The following is an 18067-nucleotide window of genomic DNA, read 5'->3' as shown; positions in this document are numbered from 1 at the left end:
TCCATCTGAACTCATAACTGAAATCCAAACTGAACTAAAATCAGTGGAACAAAAATTGCAAAAGAGCCACGATTCTGAGGCAGAATCTGGAAACTATAACAAACAGTTAAAAGAGGATTTGGCTCTACAACAGCAAAATAATGCAGATCAAGAGGCCCAATTAGATGCATTGAAAGATGAGTGTAGGGAAAAGCTTGACTCACTCGAAGAGAGTCAACAGAAGATAAATCAACAAATAAAATATAATAAGGCCTGCACAGAGCAGATAGTTACTCTGCAAGATCAGATAAAAAAATTGGAAGCGGAAAATGATAATTAATTATGAGAGACCTTCACTCTCAATCAGAAATTGATGACGAGTGCCAGAAATTAGGCGCCATAACACACCAAAGGGATGACTGGCTCAACAAAGGAGCACTCTGCATCAGGAGAAAGAGGCTCTATACCAGGAATTGTGCAGTTTAAAAATTAACCTGGAGAGAAGGGAGTCAGACCTTCAGGTACTAACTGGCATAAAAGAAGAATGTGATAAAATAATGGGACATAGGAGACAGCTGGAACTCGAGTTAGAGCAGGCCATGGAGCTTTAAATGGACAGAAAAAGGAGCTTTACCTCCTGCAACTGAAATTGTCTCATTTTTCCCAAACCACACAGGCAGCACAGAGAGACAATGAGGCCCTCTTTGAGGAAAAAGAGGGGGTCCACCAGCAGGTGGTAGCTCAAGAGTGGGTCATAAAGGCCAGTAAAGTTTTGATAGCTGAGCAAAAGGCTCAGATCTTTGCCTATTATCAAGAGGTAGGTGCTAAAAAGGAGAAACTAGCGAGGTTGGAGAAAAAGGGTGCTAGATTTAATCCAAACTGGAGGGACACCGAACAGGTAGAGAGGGGCAGGGCAACCCCTGATCATGGTAGGATAACCTCTGTACTAAGGGACTCAAACCCATTTAATACTTTGAACACTGCCGGCTTCATGTCTACCGGTTCACATGAGCCAGAAACCATGAAGCCGGCAGAAATAAATAGGTTTAGTATGATGGATCTGACAGGTCAGCGCCCCCCAGAAATTGATGGACGGGTGTCCATGTATTGATGCAAAAATGTTAAGGCTGATATCTCTGACAAGGAAGTCTCCTATGAGGAGAAAGTCAGGGAATTAGATCAGCAGAAATACTACCTTCAAAGGGACCAGTTGGTTCAATATGTAGAAAAACAGAATGAAATAAGGCCCAAAAAGAGAATTCTGAAGACCTCCACCCAATCAGAGCCATGGGGAGGATCCCCGCCAACCCTGGAAGCAGTGAGGAGTCAGAAGACTACTCCCCTTTGCGCCAGGGGGAGTAGAATCTAGGCCCCACCATTCTGCTAGCCCCTCCCAAGCTCACAGAATCAGGGAGCGCCTAGAAGATCATGTGGGGTCCTCAAGCAGTAGCACCTCTGAGGGCGAGTGGACTCAGATGAAGCGGCCAAAGAGGAAAATAAAATGAAGAGAGTTCTGTGAAAGACCCCTTTAGACAGATCAAGGCCATTAGGAGTTTCATAACCCCGTACCACAAAAATGCAAAATATTCTGTCTGGGAACAATTAGAACTCCATGAACAAATGATGGACACTTTTCAACTTAAAGACAACCAGAACTGCATAGAGTGTGCTAAATGGGCCTTCTATCCAGAGTACTTCAGCTTCTTTGCTGGACTGGAAGACCAGAACCATTCAAGATGGTCCACCTACAGGGCGGACATCTTGAAACACTTTTCCGCACATAGAAACCCCCAAGAGGCTCGCAAAGCAGCCTATAATCTGCAATGTGGAGAAGATCAGGCCCAATGATAATTTGTGCAGGAGCTAAAATGCGCCTTTGCACAAACCACTAGGAGGGTGCGCACGGATAGCAGAGAGTTTATCACTACCTACTTTCATGCACTCCCAAAATATATCATGACCCAGCTGTTAAGGGATTTCATGATAGAAGATCTCTGGACTGGGTAATAGAGCAGGCTACCCGCATGAATGAGGTCCGAAAACCTGCAGAAAATAAGAACCAGACCAAAAGCCCCAAACCAGCCAACACCCATGCTGCTGCTGAGGTGGCGGAGGTGAAGGTTGTCCCCATTTCAGATCTAGAAATGGGGGGGCCTAAAAATGTTCCTACACAAAACCTGCAAAATCAGAGGCCAAGAAGGCCTTCTGGCCAATCAGAAACAGGGGGCAGTCAGGGAAGTAATCCCACCAATAGGGCCTAACACCCCTGATTATGTAAGTCCCAGATACAAGGGCAACCGACCTATCTTGGGGTATGTATGGACTCCTCCAGTCCAAGGGGGGGTCCCACCAGGTAAGTACTCCCCCAGGAAACTTCCCTGCTAACTTCCATCAGGAAGGCAGTAATCCCCCAATTCCCGGGTTAAGTTTCTTTCCCCGGTATCCACAAAACCCCGACCTGCAGGACAACCCTCCTTTCTTTCCCCCGTTTCAGTAGCCCAAACAACCCAATCTGGGAGAGGGGAGGCTAAGGGTGGAGGGTTACCCTGTTAAACCGTAATCATATAGTGCCTCCTTATTATGAATATTGGCCTAAGCCCATTCGCGTTATGCAGAAAACCGCATTCGCAAAGTTCTGATTTTGGGTTAACTTCGCTGCCATTTTAAGACTCATTCACTAATTTGATTTTGACTCTTGTTCCATGTTCTAAAATGGTGGACTGTGTTTTCAACTTGCAGTCGAGCCGAACGACCTTTGAGTTTCGTTAATGTTTAGGCTGACTGAGAGCAGACTGCTTAACTAAAGCAAAGAAACGTTGCGCTTCATACGAATTGTGATTTAAGTGTTGTCTGCACTCACAACCCTCATCCTCGTACAAGCACCAAGACAATGGAAAGTGTACACTGGGCTTATGCTTTGGCTGAGCTGCATTGTAGCGACTCTTGGAATAAGGCTTACTGTGGATTTGAGAACCAGCAGCATCATTGTATTTTCATGGACATGTAAACTTGTTTAATTCTTTGTATAACATTGTAACATCTGTCATGTGAATTAGGCACTAACTCTATGTCTGTGTTTAGATGTCCACACTCTCACTCCTCACTGTGTCTGCTGGTACACACTGCAAGGTATTGGGAGCCAGATAGCTATCTGTTTTGCTTTGTAAACTGTACAGTAATAAAAGATACTTGTATCTTTTCATCCCGTGATCGGCATATTTTATTTGTGGTACTAAGCCTCGATATTTCTTTGGTCTTTCAGATGGTGCCAGGATAGGGACCCTCAATATTGATGCCACCTCGTTGAAGAGAAGATAGCTATCTGTTTTGCTTTGTAAACTGTACAGTAATAAAAAAATACTTGTATCTTTTCATCCCATGATTGGCGTATTTCATTTGTGGTAATAAGCCTCGATATTTCTTTGGTCTTTCAACCCTTCTCGTGAACCCCCTAGATACAAACAAAGACCCCCGTACCAGCCAGAACGGGTGTCCCAACTGGAGCACCAGATCCAGAACCTCACACAGGATCTAGGTTGCATGTTGAGGGCTCAACAGAACCCTCAGATGACCATGGCAGCTCACAACCCTGCAAATCCAGGGTCTGGCACCACAGAACAATGACGGGGAGAGAACCCTGACAATTCACTGGTTCCTGAGGAGGAGGCATGGGGGAAGAGGGGTGTAAAGCTCTAGAGGAAGCTTCCTTCCTCACCCGTGAAAAGCCCCTGGACACCCTGGAACCGGAACTAAAATCTCCTGCCCCTGAAAATCTGTAACCCAGGGAACAGAGGGTGGGAAGGAGAAATAAAGACCTCAAAAAAGCCGATTTTGTGGCGGAAGTTAGTGTCCTCCAATTTGAAGTGGAAGAATCCTTAGAGGATTCTTGGAAAACAATCTTCTCCTTCAGGGATTGGGGAATTCCTCCCAAAGAAAAATGGGTCCCGAGAGATCCGAATGAAGACTGGGTGGATGTGGGGACTGATTCAGAATCGCCATTCCCTGAATCCCAGAATGAGCATCCAGAGAATCAAATATTAAAAGAGGATTTCCAAACTTACCAAGCCAATTCTGGTGACTGCCTCCAAGAAGGAGGGGGAGCAGCCCCGAATCATAAAAAGAGGATTCCCCAACTGTCCAAACCAATTCTGGTGACTGCCTCCAAGAATGGGGGGTAGCCCAGAATCAGAAAAAGAGGATTCCCAACCTGTCCAAACCAATTGTGGTGACTGTATCCGAGAAGGGTGGGAAAGCACAGAATCCAGAGAGAAAGGGTAGCCCAAAACTCACCAAATATCAGAATGTCAAATTTTGCTTTCAGATTCCCAAACTCTGACACAGAATTATGTCCAAAATACCCCTGTGTTGGAGTCCAAAATAAAGGAATTGACTACCCAGCTTGGCCAGAATGCCCATAACCTTTCCCCATTGGAGGAGAAAGCAGGTCGATTCTACGCCTCCGTCCAAGTGCAAGGGCAATGTGCATTTCCTGCACAGGTGGACACTGGATCCCAAGCCATTCTTCTGTCAAAAAGATCTTTTGAGCAGCTAAATTCAGGAAGGGGGATGAGATACCAGATCCCTCTCACCCCGTTTCCTGGACAACTCCAGAACTTCGACTGGAATGAACTTCCTGTCAAGGGGACTGCGGATTTGAAAATCAAAATTGGACGACATAAGGTGAAACACCTGGTCATAACTGTGACTCCAGAGGGAACACTCTGTCTACTAGGGAATGACATCCTGTGCAGGTTGTCCCCCCTAATAGACTGTGTGAACAAGGTCCTCTTGACTTAGACTAACAGGCCAATTAAATTAAAACAGCATATCAAACATGTTAGTTTAAATGGCACATGCCACATGGTCGAACAAAAATCTGATCATATTGAGTTTCATTTCCAGAATAATTAAATACCTGACGTGACAATAATTGTTGTAGGACAACAAACTGGTGATGGGAACTCTCCACTCCTGAAAATCAACCTTCCTTCCAGTTTTAAGTGGCATTCCACACTGGAAGGAAATACTTTGAAATTATATACAGATTCCCAATCTGAAAATCCCAATTCTATAGTCAAAAGTGATAAGAAACCAGCTCAAAGTTTAGCTGACATTCAGAATATTAGAGAACAGTTGTTCCTCCCTATTCAGTTAAATGAGGGGAAGGAGTCTGTTCTCGTCTGAGTGTGTGTTAACAACAGAAAGAGTTTCATCAGCGAAGCCACTTTCAGACAGCTCCCAAAAGATCCAGCCATTCTCACATTTAAATTGATCAATAAGTGGGAATTGGGCCTGGAAACTCCCAATTCCAAACATCTCCTGCCTAGTTGTTGGGTCGTGCGAGATGTCCCTGCTGCATTCTATTTAGGCAGTGACATTCTCAATCGGTTTGCAATCAATTTGGACCTGATAAATTACAAAGCCTGTTCTGACTAGGGGGCAATCCCATGGTCTTTGATGGAGCCCCCCCCCCATCCTGCAGCTACAAACACCAGGCTGCAGCATAGACCTCCGGCATCACACGGCCTGCCTGACCGTGTCTTCATCTTCCGCCTGACTCGCCCATGCCGGGCGCGACGCGGCGCCACAGCGAGGCTAAGCCTCGATCTGGGCCTTATTTCGTTCGCAGTAGCCGCCGGCAGGCGGATGCGCCGGCGGCCGACATGAAGGCCGTATAAAGGCCCTGTTTTGCGCCCAGGCCCCCTTCTGCAAGACAATCCTTGAGGGCAGCGGGCAGGAGCCCCCCCCCCATCCTGCAGCTACAAACACCAGGCTGCAGCATAGACCTCCGGCATCACACGGCCTGCCTGACCGTGTCTTCATCTTCCGCCTGACTCGCCCATGCCGGGCGCGACGCGGCGCCACAGCGAGGCTAAGCCTCGATCTGGGCCTTATTTCGTTCGCAGTAGCCGCCGGCAGGCGGATGCGCCGGCGGCCGACATGAAGGCCGTATAAAGGCCCTGTTTTGCGCCTGTTTAGCGGCGTTTTGCAAGGAAGCGCTCTTCTCTTCACCCCCGATCACTAGAATTATCTCGGAGTGAGCCTCGTCCTCCTCCACGGTGGGCCCTATCACGGTAAGCCTTGGAACCCTACTTTGCACCACCAATAAGGAAACAAAAACCTCTGACATTGTGATCCAGTATCTAAGCTCCTCCCAAAGACATAAAGTCACTCCTTGAGTTACTGCGAGCTGTACTCATATAATTCTGTCCACTATCTTGCTGCCCAATAAGTTGCTATAATATCCCATCAATCATTGCCAGCGATATGGTCACTGCTATTTGCCATTTGCTGCCTGCACTGTGCCTTTGCCATTTGTAATGCATTCATTATAGCCCTGCGCTCCTTGCGCCCTGCACCTTAGTCATTGCAGCCTATGGAGACTATACTGACCCATGCCTTCTCTGATTTTGTGTAACTTATGTCTACGCTACCCACTGGGCCCTTGCTACCTGAATCCTAGCCACTGTGCATATACTTTTCTCTGCCCAGTATGCCCAATTGAAATAGCCTATCCAGCTCCCCGTGCTTATTTGAAATTCAGCGTCCTCATTGCGCAGACCTTCATAGTACTGCTACAGACTCCGTAGCTCTGAACAATGTGTTCTTCACCACCCACTGCATAAACATGGTCCTCCATTAATACACCTTTTGACCCACTCAAGACCCTCCTGGTCTCATGCCAACTGTATGGTCGCTTAGAGATCACTGTGATAGTGTGTTGTGTCCTATGGTCGCTTAGAGATCACTGTAATATTGTGTTGCGCCCTATGGTCGCTTAGAGATCACTGTGATATTGTGTTGTGTCCTATGGTCGCTTAGAGATCACTGTGATATCGTGTTATGCTTTATAGCCACTCCTGACCGCCCACATGCACCCCTAGGACCCTCGCTATTAGCCTAACAGTACTTCACTACTGACTACTGTATCTAGCCGTCGGCCAGTTCAAAGGCCACTCTAACCAAATTGCCTTATGGTCGCCAATAGACCACAACTGATTATGTTTTGCCCAGATTCATGTTTAGCCTCCAGTCTTACGGCCCTTGCCTCTCACTGTTAATTTTGATCTTAGGTGGCCCCTGTCTATGTACTTGGTTGTTGTACCTCCTGGCTCTTCTCTCCCACCTAGGTAACCAGGACCTCATCATGCACATCAGTGTACTCCTCCCATTTCTCTTCACACTATCCCTTCGACTCACCCAAGCTCTCCAGCTACCTACAGTAACAACCTCCACACTCTGGGTTAAAATGGACCAGCCTTCCACCAGCATGGCACCCCCACGTCCTCTCGCATCGCCTAGAATAAGCCCGGCAGCACCCACTGTAGGCCATACCAACCTATACCTCAACGACCCAGCTCTATGGCTGGATCACTTTGCCAGGAAACCTACACCTAACCAACCCTGCCCCCTCTCTCTCAGAAATAAGAGACTAGGCTCCAGATTCCGCCTACGCCTACGCCACTCCCGTCACTTCGCCAGGAAACAAACCCCCCTCTCTCCTGGATCTCTGTCAATTACCACCACATGCAAACCCACCTCCACCAAGACTAAATTGCACATGTTCAAAGGTGCCCTCATTAATGCCAGATCCCTCACTGCACATGCACTAGACATAGCTGACGTCATCACCACGTCCGACCTTGACTTCCTAGCTATCTCCGAAACATGGCTTCATGCCGCATCTGGCCCCTTACTAGCGTTAGCCCTACCGCCGAACTACGGCATCACACGATGTGACCGCTCCTCCACCTCTTCCAAAGGCGGTGGTGTGGCCTTCATCCATAAAAATACTCTTGACCTAAGAGTGTTACCTGACTCCAAACTCACATCGGCCGAATTGCTGTCTGTCAAACTAGCACTCACACCTAACCAAACAGCCACCATGCACCTAATCTATAGACCTCCAGGACCCGCTCCAACATTTGTCAGTGAAATCTCCACTCTCCTCCTCAACAATACAAAGATCAACTCGCAAACAATCATCCTAGGCGACCTTAACTTAGGTCTTGGTGACTTAAAAGATCCGGTGGCCTCTGACCTGGAGATTGCACTATCTGACCTCGGCCTTACCTTATACATCCATGAGCCTACCCATATTAAAGGTAGAACACTTGACTGGGTAGCTGGCTCCAATTGCAATATCAAAGTCCTTAACAATTCCCCCTGTCTATGGTCCGACCATCACATTATAACTTTCAACATTGAAGCCACACCACGAATCCCGTCACCGTTAGCCCCAGCACTCCCAACTCGAAGCAAAAAAGATATAACCAAGGAGAAACTCCTCCCGTTGTTACTCCCGTCCCTTAACACAGCCACCAACTCCTTCTCTGATCCAACCTCACTAGCACACACCTACAACCAAACAATGCAAACTGCCATTGATTGTATAGCACCTCTCAAACTTAGAAAGGCTAAACCTCAAGCCTATCTCAACTCATGGTTCACACCACAGCTAAGATCGCTCCGCAAAGCCAAACGCTGTGCCGAAAATCGATGGAAAAGCCACCCCTCAGACGAGCATAAAGACAGTTTCCTCCTAGCCTCACTCTCCTACAAAGATGCCATCATCACGGCTAAAAAGGAATCTTTCAACAACCGCATTATACAAGCCGACTCGAACTCCAAGGAACTCTTTAAAATCCTAAGAGAGCTTGAAACTCCAGTCGCCCCCCCTGACACATGCGTGAAAGATAGTAAATGGTGCGCCAACATCCAAGCAGCCTTACTAAATAAAATCTCCACACTACAAGACAAAATCAAAGATAAACAGGACAGCCTGAAGCGCGACAACCACGCTCATTCCCTCACTAAGGCCCCCTTACCAGACCCTACCAATATCACACCATTCGCATTCTCTCCACTTACCGTGGCAGAGGTAGAAAATATAATTCTTAGAATTAAGCCAACTAACTGCCAAGGTGACCCGTGCCCAGCCCATACTATCAAGGACTCAGCGCATGAGTTGGCACCATTCATCACGGCCTTCATCAACTCTTCCTTTCAAACAGGCATTGTCCCGGACAATCTGAAGGACGCTTGGGTTATCCCACTGCTTAAAAAACCTTCCCTAGACCCGAACATTCCCACTAACTTCCGACCTATCACCACCGTACCATTCCTGCTCAAGATCCTAGACCGTGCCGCATACTTTCAGATCCAAAATTACCTGGAAACTAATAACTTGCTAGGTCTACGACAATCTGGCTTCCGCCCCAGACACGGGACAGAGACCGCTTTATTAGACCTTAAAACTCAAATCGAGGTTCTAAAGGATCAAGGCAAATTAGCACTGCTACTACTTCTCGACCTCTCAGCCGCATTCGATCTGGTCAACCATCAGATCCTGTGCGAGCACCTCCATTCAGCGGCCAACTTCTCTTCCTCGGCTGCGGCTTGGATCAAATCCTTCCTGAGCAACAGATCCATGAGAGTCTTTGCCCCAGCCGCAGCCGCGGACCCCTCCCCGATTCACTGCGGCGTTCCTCAGGGATCTTGTGTGTCACCTACACTTTATAACATTTTCACGAAACCACTCTTTGATGTACTTGACTATCTGGGTGTCTCCTATACCAACTATGCGGACGACACCCAGATACTCATCCCCATCACTGGTGATTATCTAGGTGACACCAAAGCCCTTAACGACATCTACTGGGTCATCCAGGCCTGGATGGCCCAACATCAGTTGTGCTTGAATGATGACAAGACGGAGCTCCTAATCTTGGGCACTGCACAATGTCTGAGCAGACTAGAACCGTCCTATCAATCATTCAACATAGATGGTAATATCATTCGTGTCTCAAAAGATACCAAAACGTTAGGTTTCTACCTTGATGCCACACTTTCATTAACCCGACAAACGAATGCTGTCAGATCTGCGTCTGCATACACATGCAAACTCATCGCAGCTTGCAGACCTTTCCTCACTACGTCTAACAGCGTTACGCTAGCGAGAACCCTTATTATGGCTAAAATTGATTACTGCAGTGCTCTTTATCTTGGCACCAGCCAAGAGAACCTGAACAGACTTCAAACGACACAAAACAACGCCATTCGTGCTGCGCTAAACATTCCCCGACACCACCACATCACAGAAACCAGAAGTAAGCTAAATTGGCTACCTGTCAAACAGAGAATTTCACTCAAAACACTTGCCCTTACGCACAAATGCCTTGCCAAAAAAGCCTCGATCTACCTTGGTAGTCGACTATCGCGCCACTCTACCTCCCGACCTCTAAGAACAGCCCAATCCCACTGTTTAGCGATCCTGAGATTTAAATTGCAAAAAGCAGGGGGCTCAAGTTTCCCTGTCTTAGCTTCCAAGTTATGGAACTCCCTCCCTGTCTCAATTAGAACGGAAGACTCTTTCAATACCTTCAAAGCCAACACTAGATCTTGGCTTTTCAACCAGCATTAAGGCCATCTTCGCGCCTCTCCCCGACATACCCTGACCTGCCGTCCACTACTATCATCTATCGGCACTGAAACTACTGTACATATGTATATAAGATCCTCTTGCAAATATATATAATGACTCTTTGCTTGACCTGCATTTTTGGATCCCATGTTTGTAATAATGCTCTGTTATACCTGCATTTCTGTAACCTTGTACTAATTGCGCCCTGATGCCTCCGGGCCTGCGGGTTTGCGCGTTATAAATAAAATACAATACAATACAATTCAGAAAAAGCATTTTGGTCAGCCCAATTGCTACCGTATGCAGTTGACGTTCAAATTGGAGAGGAGGTCACCATCCCAGGACGGACCCGACTATTCCCACTTGAATTAAACATTAAAATAGGGCATAAACGGCAAAATCTTGATGCATATGTACACCTCAATGCCCATCTCCAACAGCAGGGGTTGGTGTTAAACCCAACACCACTAGTCAATGAAGAACACAACACCATTCCAGTATTGATGGATAACAGCGACCTCAGCAGTATCACTCTGGCCGCAGGCACCATTATTGAAATGTCGGTTGATGACCGACATTTTTTCATGGATCTAGGAAACTAACTAATAAGACCCATCCCCAATGACTGGTTTGACAATGACGGTGACCGTGACATACCCCCAAACAGGATCTTCACCCGGTAGTGAGGAATTTGCTGGTGTACTCTTCCTGCCCATATGGGGAGGAAGAGGTGACTTGTTACAGGCAGGATGAGGTGACATTCCAGGTCCACAAGAACTGCCTCTCCTACCTGAAACCCTCTGTCCAGGTCAATACTCTAACCAGAGACCTCTCCACCCAACTGGAGGAGGCCACAGAGATAGCAAAACCCGAAGTCTTTCCAGCCTTCAGGCAAATGGTTGAAGAGCGGGTCAACCTAGCTGATGCCTGTGAGACTCTGGAGCAAAAGCAAAAGTTTAAGCAGGTGTCTTATATTTTCAAGATATATTTGCTGTGGACTCGTACGACTGTAGTCGCACCGAGATCCATACTACAACAAATCCCACGTACCCCGGAATGACTCCAGTGTTTGTGAAGCAATATCGCTTGCCTCTTGTATCCATTGAGTCCCTGACGGAAATCATCAAAAACCTTGAGTCCCGTGGGATATTTGGCCAGTCCACAGCACCTTTAATAATCCGGTGCTGGGGATTTTAAAACCAAATGGCCGATGGAGACTCTGTGCTGACCTTAGGCAGCTAAATGAACGGGTCCACATGTCCCGATGGCCTCTCCCCTATATTGACCAGGGGCTGGCCCAGATACAGGGGTCAAAGGTATACACTGCTATTGACCTGACAAATGGGTACTGGACCTTGCCTGTCAGGGAGGACCAATAAAAGCTGGCCTTTACCTTCGGGGGGCAGTAGTACACGTGGTCCCAGACTCCCTTTGGATACATAAACTCCGGCACCAAATTCAACATCTTCCTACAAAGGGCCATGCCTAACTTGGGCGAAAGGGGTAATCTAGCCTATGTGGATGATGTCTTGATAAAAAGCTCAATTGTGGAGGAACATATAGCGGAAACCTGTTGTGTTCTGACCCAGAACCCGTGTCAACTTCTTGGGACATGAAATAACTCCCGAGGGTCTCTGTCCCCAGGAGAAGAAAGTGGAAGCACTCCTAAAACTGAAAGACCCCACAACTCTGCGTGAGCTAAGAAGCCTCCTTGGACTGACTAATTATAGTAGGAAGTTCATTGAGGATTGCGCAGAGATCACAAGACCCCTGATCCATCTGTTGAAGGGGTAGTCAAGTGGGAGTGCGGTCCAGAACAACTGAGGCAGTAAAGCAGCTCAAAAGAAGTCTCTCACAGCGCCGTGTCTAGCTTATCCTCTCAAAAACAAGGAGTTCTTCTTGGAGACAGGGTTCTCGAATACATGCTTGACAACAGTATTATATCAAAAGCATGACAAGGTCAATAAAGTAATCTCCTATGCAACAAAGACTTTATCCTCTGTGGAAGAAAAACAATTGCGAGAAGGCACTCCTGGACACATTGTGGGCATTGAAACATTATGGCCTGTTCATCCAGGGGGAACACATCAAGGTGGAGACTCCACAACAGCCTTTGCAATACCTCCAAAGTGACAGAATCCAGGCCAGAAATGTGAGTAATTCCAGAATTACTTCCTGGATTCTGTCAATGCAAGTCTTTCCTGTGGAGGTTAGATATGGCCAAAACAAGAAGAGTCCCCTTGCACAAGGTCTGGCTGACTTGCATGATTGTGCCATCCCCTTGCACAAGGTCTGGCTGACGTGCATGATTGTGCCAGGGAAAACTGTCTTGAGGACGAAAGTCATAAAATCCAGGACAACATGGAGGCGTACCTGAATTCCCCGCACAAAGTCTATGAAGAAGACAAGTGCCAGGGAATTCCCACAGTTTATGTGGACGGGTGCTCCTACCATATTGACAACAACGGGGAAAGGGAACTGGTGGCTGGCATTGGGAATGCCTGGGTGAATGATGCCTCCACTGGGTACAAAACCGGTCCCCGTAGTAGTCAGGTGGCAGAGTTGATGGCAGTTCAACAGGCCATCCTCACTGCCGTCCAACATCAACTGCACAAACTGGTCATAATCACTGATTCAGATTATGTCCGGAACGGGTTTGTGGAGCACCTGGTTAATTGGAAAACCAGAGGCATGCTGTGTGCTAACAATAAACCGCGTAAACATGGCAAGCTAATACAAAATATTGATGATATATCACCTCTAATTGGATGACCATCTATTGGAAGAAGATCAGGGTCATTCCAGAATAGAGTTGCCAAACAAAACTGGAAACGACCTAGCTGATCAGCTGGCCAAAACCAGAGCCATCCAGGGGGATCTCCTTGAGATCGAGTCCCTTTAGGGGAAATCCATGTCACGGCCGTCCCTAGGTCCCAGACAAATGCTCACAATGAACTCTCAACTGCCCAGTGGAGCAAGGAGACCCCAGATGCTGATGTAATTACAGCACAAAAAGGGGATCCAATTATTGGGAAATGTTATCAACACATTGAGGACCCTGAGAACTTTCCTCTGACGGATACCAATTACATTGGGAAAGAGGACATCAGGGTGTTGATGAAGTGTCCCAAAATGTTCCGAATCCAAGGCGGTTTGTTGGTAAGGAGATCCATATCTGGTTGAGAACAGTGGGTAGTCCCTATCTCATTCCGGAGCCTGATGCTAAATCACGCCCATGACGCGGCCACAGCCGGTCATTGGGGGTCTCACACTCCTTTAGAAATCTTGCGGGAGGTTGCATACTGGCCACACGTGGGGCAGGACCTCGACCAATATTTGAAGGGGTGTCTTGTGCGTGAACAATTTCAGCCAACTTCACTCACACACCAAGCTCCCCTCCCGAAGAAGGGGATGACACTGCCTTGGTCAGATTTACAAGTTTATTTCATCGGGCACGTGATTCGCTTCTCTAGGGGGAACAAGTTCATGTTAACAGTAACATGCTTGTTTACCAAATGGATGTAATGTCTCCGGGCCCAAAATTGCAAGGCAGAAACAGCAGCTGCCCTGATGATCAACCACATCTTCTTGCATTTTGGCCTACCCCAAAGGATTGAGTCAGACCGAGGTAGTCACTTCACCAGCGAAGTGATGACAAAGATGTGGGAGATGCTTGGAGTAAAAAGGAAACTTCATATTGCATACTGTTTGTCCTCTAGTGGGATAGTTGAGAGATACAATAAAAACATTGTCAGCATTCTAAAAAGGTTTGTGGCAGATTTTGGGCCAAGTTGGGACATCCGATTACCCTTGTCTTGATAGTCATCAGATCTACACCATCTTCTGTCATCTTCTGCGACCAAGATTTCATGAGTAAGTTGAGAATCTAAGAAAACACCTTCAACATGTTTTTGCGTATGCTCAGCGGAATCTGGAAAAATCTGCAGAGGGGATGAAGCCTCAATATGATTTAAAAACAACCAAAAAGGAATACCAAGTAGGAGACAGGGTCTACTTGTACAATTTCCAAAGGAACCATACAAAGGAGCAGAAAGATTTACTGAGCTGACACGTTCCTTTTGAAATTGCAGATAAAATTTCACCTGTTGCCTTTAGAACCCGCATCCCCAAAGGAGAGCTGACAGAAGAGAAATGGGTCCATATTAATCAGTTAAAAAGTCATCTCTATAGGCACACTTTGAAGCGAATTGATGAGCCAAGAGAAAATAATAATAAAAACAAGAAAAAAAGAACCAGAAAAGAACAGGTAGGTTTATAGGTATAATTATTTAACAGGGAGTTTGTTTTTTCTTCATTGTCAATATGAAAGAGATCCCCCAAAATTATAGTAACAACAGTAGTTATCTGCATCTTGTGAGTGATTATTGGTCTTTATCGTCTAAAGTACTGTCATGTTTGCAATGCATGTGTGTCCCACTGTTGTCAACCTTCCTGGAAGGCAGTCAGTGGGGAAAATGTAGTAACCGGTTCTTATTTATTCACTAGATTTGTACTGGTTCCATCCATTCAGAGACCAAGGAGGATTCACCCGGGGACCTGGAAAGGAAAGATCAAAGAAAAATCTGGGGGTGTCGCTCCACACCACAAAGAAAGACCTAAGGGAAAGCTGTGAGTGTTGCTCCACACTCCAACGAGAGACAACGGGAGTATCGGGGCGTACCACTCCTTGATGGAAGAAGGACTCCACCTGATGAACCCCACTTGATCCTACTGATGAATCCTACTTTGCCCTACTCTCCCTCGACAAGGAATATCAAAAGAGTTGGAGGGGGATTTGTGGAATATATTTACCCACTCAGCAGTCCTTCCCCACATCACCAAGCTGCACTTCAGCTGAACCAGCAAAACGGCTGCGCTGGCTCCTTTGAGCACCAGGGCCTTGCCTCAAAACTGTGTTTTGCAGCTACAAAAGGATAGCTGCTCTATTTTGCCAAACACCAAACACAACACATTCCAAGAAAGGCTGCCAGGGTGTGTTCTTGTGTGTACTAAAGAGGCAAAGTGAAAAGCTGCGCTGCTTTGCTGCTAGCCCAAAGTTTCCCAGGGAAAAAGGGAAATATTTTACATTTAAAATGAAGCTGCTCTGATGCTCTTTTCATCTGTTCTACATTACTCTGCTTTAATCAGTGAGGCCATGCCCATCCATATTCAGACTGTGCCCCAGCATGAGAGTGCATTATTCCTAAATAGCAGGCTGTGTCAGACCAAAGCTGGGAAATTAACAGAAACTTCACTTCAGACATACGGAAAAATGCTTGACATTTGGGCTCTGGACCCATGCCAATTTCAGTGGACCTGTGTCATGAACAGATTGCTGTATAAGTGAAACTGACTAGGGCTGCAAAACCATGTGGGAAATTCAGATGGAAGAGAAAACCTTTTGAAAGGGACATACCAGCAGACTTCACCACATGTGCTTTTGCAAATAAGAAAAATACCTGTTTTAAAAGTGTATGTTGGATAAGGCCCTGTCCTGTCCTGGCCTAGCAATGTAAAGGGGTTTTTTGTTGGGAAACATATATGGGATGTTTTATTTCAATAGGCCTGCTTCTAATTCAGAACAAAATACAAAAAAATAAAGAATTAAGTGCATTGGTTTGACTGAGGAAGCTCCAGAACAGGTTACTGAGGCCTTCCCCCAAAAGGAGCCACCATAAAACCTCTGGGACATATGCATGTTAATTGCTACCTTTCAAAACTTTGAATGGACCAAGACAAAGAAATATCACATGCTTGTCTGTCACGCCGCGCGCTCGCTCGCGGGCGTCACTTACCTGTCCTGGGGTCCCTGGTCCATGGCCGCAGCGGTCTCCTCCTTCATGGAGGCTGTACCCGCGATGGCGTCTCTCCTCACGCCGACCCGCGGTTCGGATGGGCGCCGTGGACGCCGCCATCTTGCGAGGATCTGCGCATGCGTGGATCGTCAGTATTCGACGTCCCGCGCATGCGCAGTGTCGGAACATGCGTTCCAAGCCTCGCTTTGACCCCGGGCCATAAAAGGGCACCGCATACACAGGGACAACGCGTCTCAACACGGTTGTTACTGTGTATGCGCTGCTGGAGTCCTGGCGCTCGTTTTCCAGACCTCCACTTTCCTGTTCTACCTTTTTCTGCCTAGTCCTGCCTCATCTCCTTATTTCCTTCTTGCTTCCTGGTCCTCCTACCCTTTCTTCCCTTTATTGCTGATACTTTGCCTATCCCTGGTTTAGGGTAGTGGAGGTCCTGTCTGGGTTCCTAGTTGTAGTGGGGACTCTCCTGTCAGTACTACTTTTTCTTGCAGTCTGTCTTGCTTTGCCTGTCTTGTGCCCTGCCGGTACCTGTGCCTAACTGCCTTTTGGAAGTTCCTGAGTTCAGCCCTGTTATCATCGGTGATTTCATCAAGCCTTCTCAGCCAGTGGAAACACTGTCCCGACGTCACGCAAATTCTGAGAAGTGCCACCCGTGGCGTTGGGAGTTGGTTCAGTGCCGTCCTGTCTTATATCGTCAGGAGGGGATTGGGCTAATTTCTCGCGCTACCCATTCATCGGCCATCAACACATCGACATACTGGCAACCTCAACTCCACGGTCTACAGGAAGAAGAGGTAACCCACGATCTCGTGAAGATTCGTTTAACAGATTGAGACGCCTCACCCCCAGTCCCGACATGGACGACATGCAGGAACTACGTGAAGAAATGCGTGCCATGCGTCTTGAAATGACCACTCTCCGCCAGGAGAACAACACCCTCAGAAAAGCGTTGGATCGGTGTTTGGCTAATCCCGCACAACCTGTCACACCGCCGGAGAACTCCATGGCTTACACTACTCCGATGAAGTATGATGGTGATCCGCGTCGAGTGGCAGAGTTCTGTACTCACTGTCGGATCCATTTCCAATTCAGGTCTACTCATTTTGCTCAAGACAAGGCTAAGATCGGTATATCCTTGGAAATCTAACCTGCAATGCACTCGCCTGGGCTGCACCTTTGGTCTCTACCAACAGTCCCCTGTTGGGTGATTTCGCTGCCTTCGAGAAAGCCTTTCTGGACGTCTTTAAACCGCCCAATTTGGCAGCCATGGCCCAGAATCAATTAATGGAGATCAAGCAAGGGTCAGGTGACATAATCCACTACATCAGTCGGTTTCGACAATTAGCAACCGATTCACAATGGCCCGAAATCACTCAAAAAACGTTGTTTCGTCGGGGACTACGAGAGGAGTACAAAGACGGACTGCTGCACATTCCGGAGCCAGAAACGTTGCCTGCATTGGTGGAACAAGTCTTACGCATTGACCACAGGTTAACCGAACGACGGAGTGAACGCCGCAGATCTGACAGGTATCAACCAATTCTTCCAGCACAGAACCCCGGACCGGCTGTTTCTACCGATGTAGGTCCAGAACCCATGCAGTTGGGTGCCGTTCGAGGTCCGTTGTCCGAGACTGAAAAGAAAAGAAGACGACAGAAGAACTTGTGCATGTATTGCGGTGGTTCTGGCCATTTCCTAGGCACCTGTCCGCTACGTCCTCTGAAGAAACAGGAAAACTAACAGGCCCGTTGTTTGAGGCGAAGGCAGCAGCGGGCCGCCCTTCTGAATCCGTCCTTCGTCCCATGAACTCAGTACCCTTGTTGATCCTGAAAGTCGGTGTTGCCTGGCTAGGAAA

The sequence above is a fragment of the Ambystoma mexicanum genome, chromosome 6p, assembly GCF_040938575.1.
Source record: "Ambystoma mexicanum isolate Mex_15411 chromosome 6p, UKY_AmexF1_1, whole genome shotgun sequence".
In the NCBI taxonomy this organism is placed as follows: Eukaryota; Metazoa; Chordata; class Amphibia; order Caudata; family Ambystomatidae; genus Ambystoma; species Ambystoma mexicanum.
This window is presented reverse-complemented; position numbering follows the sequence as displayed.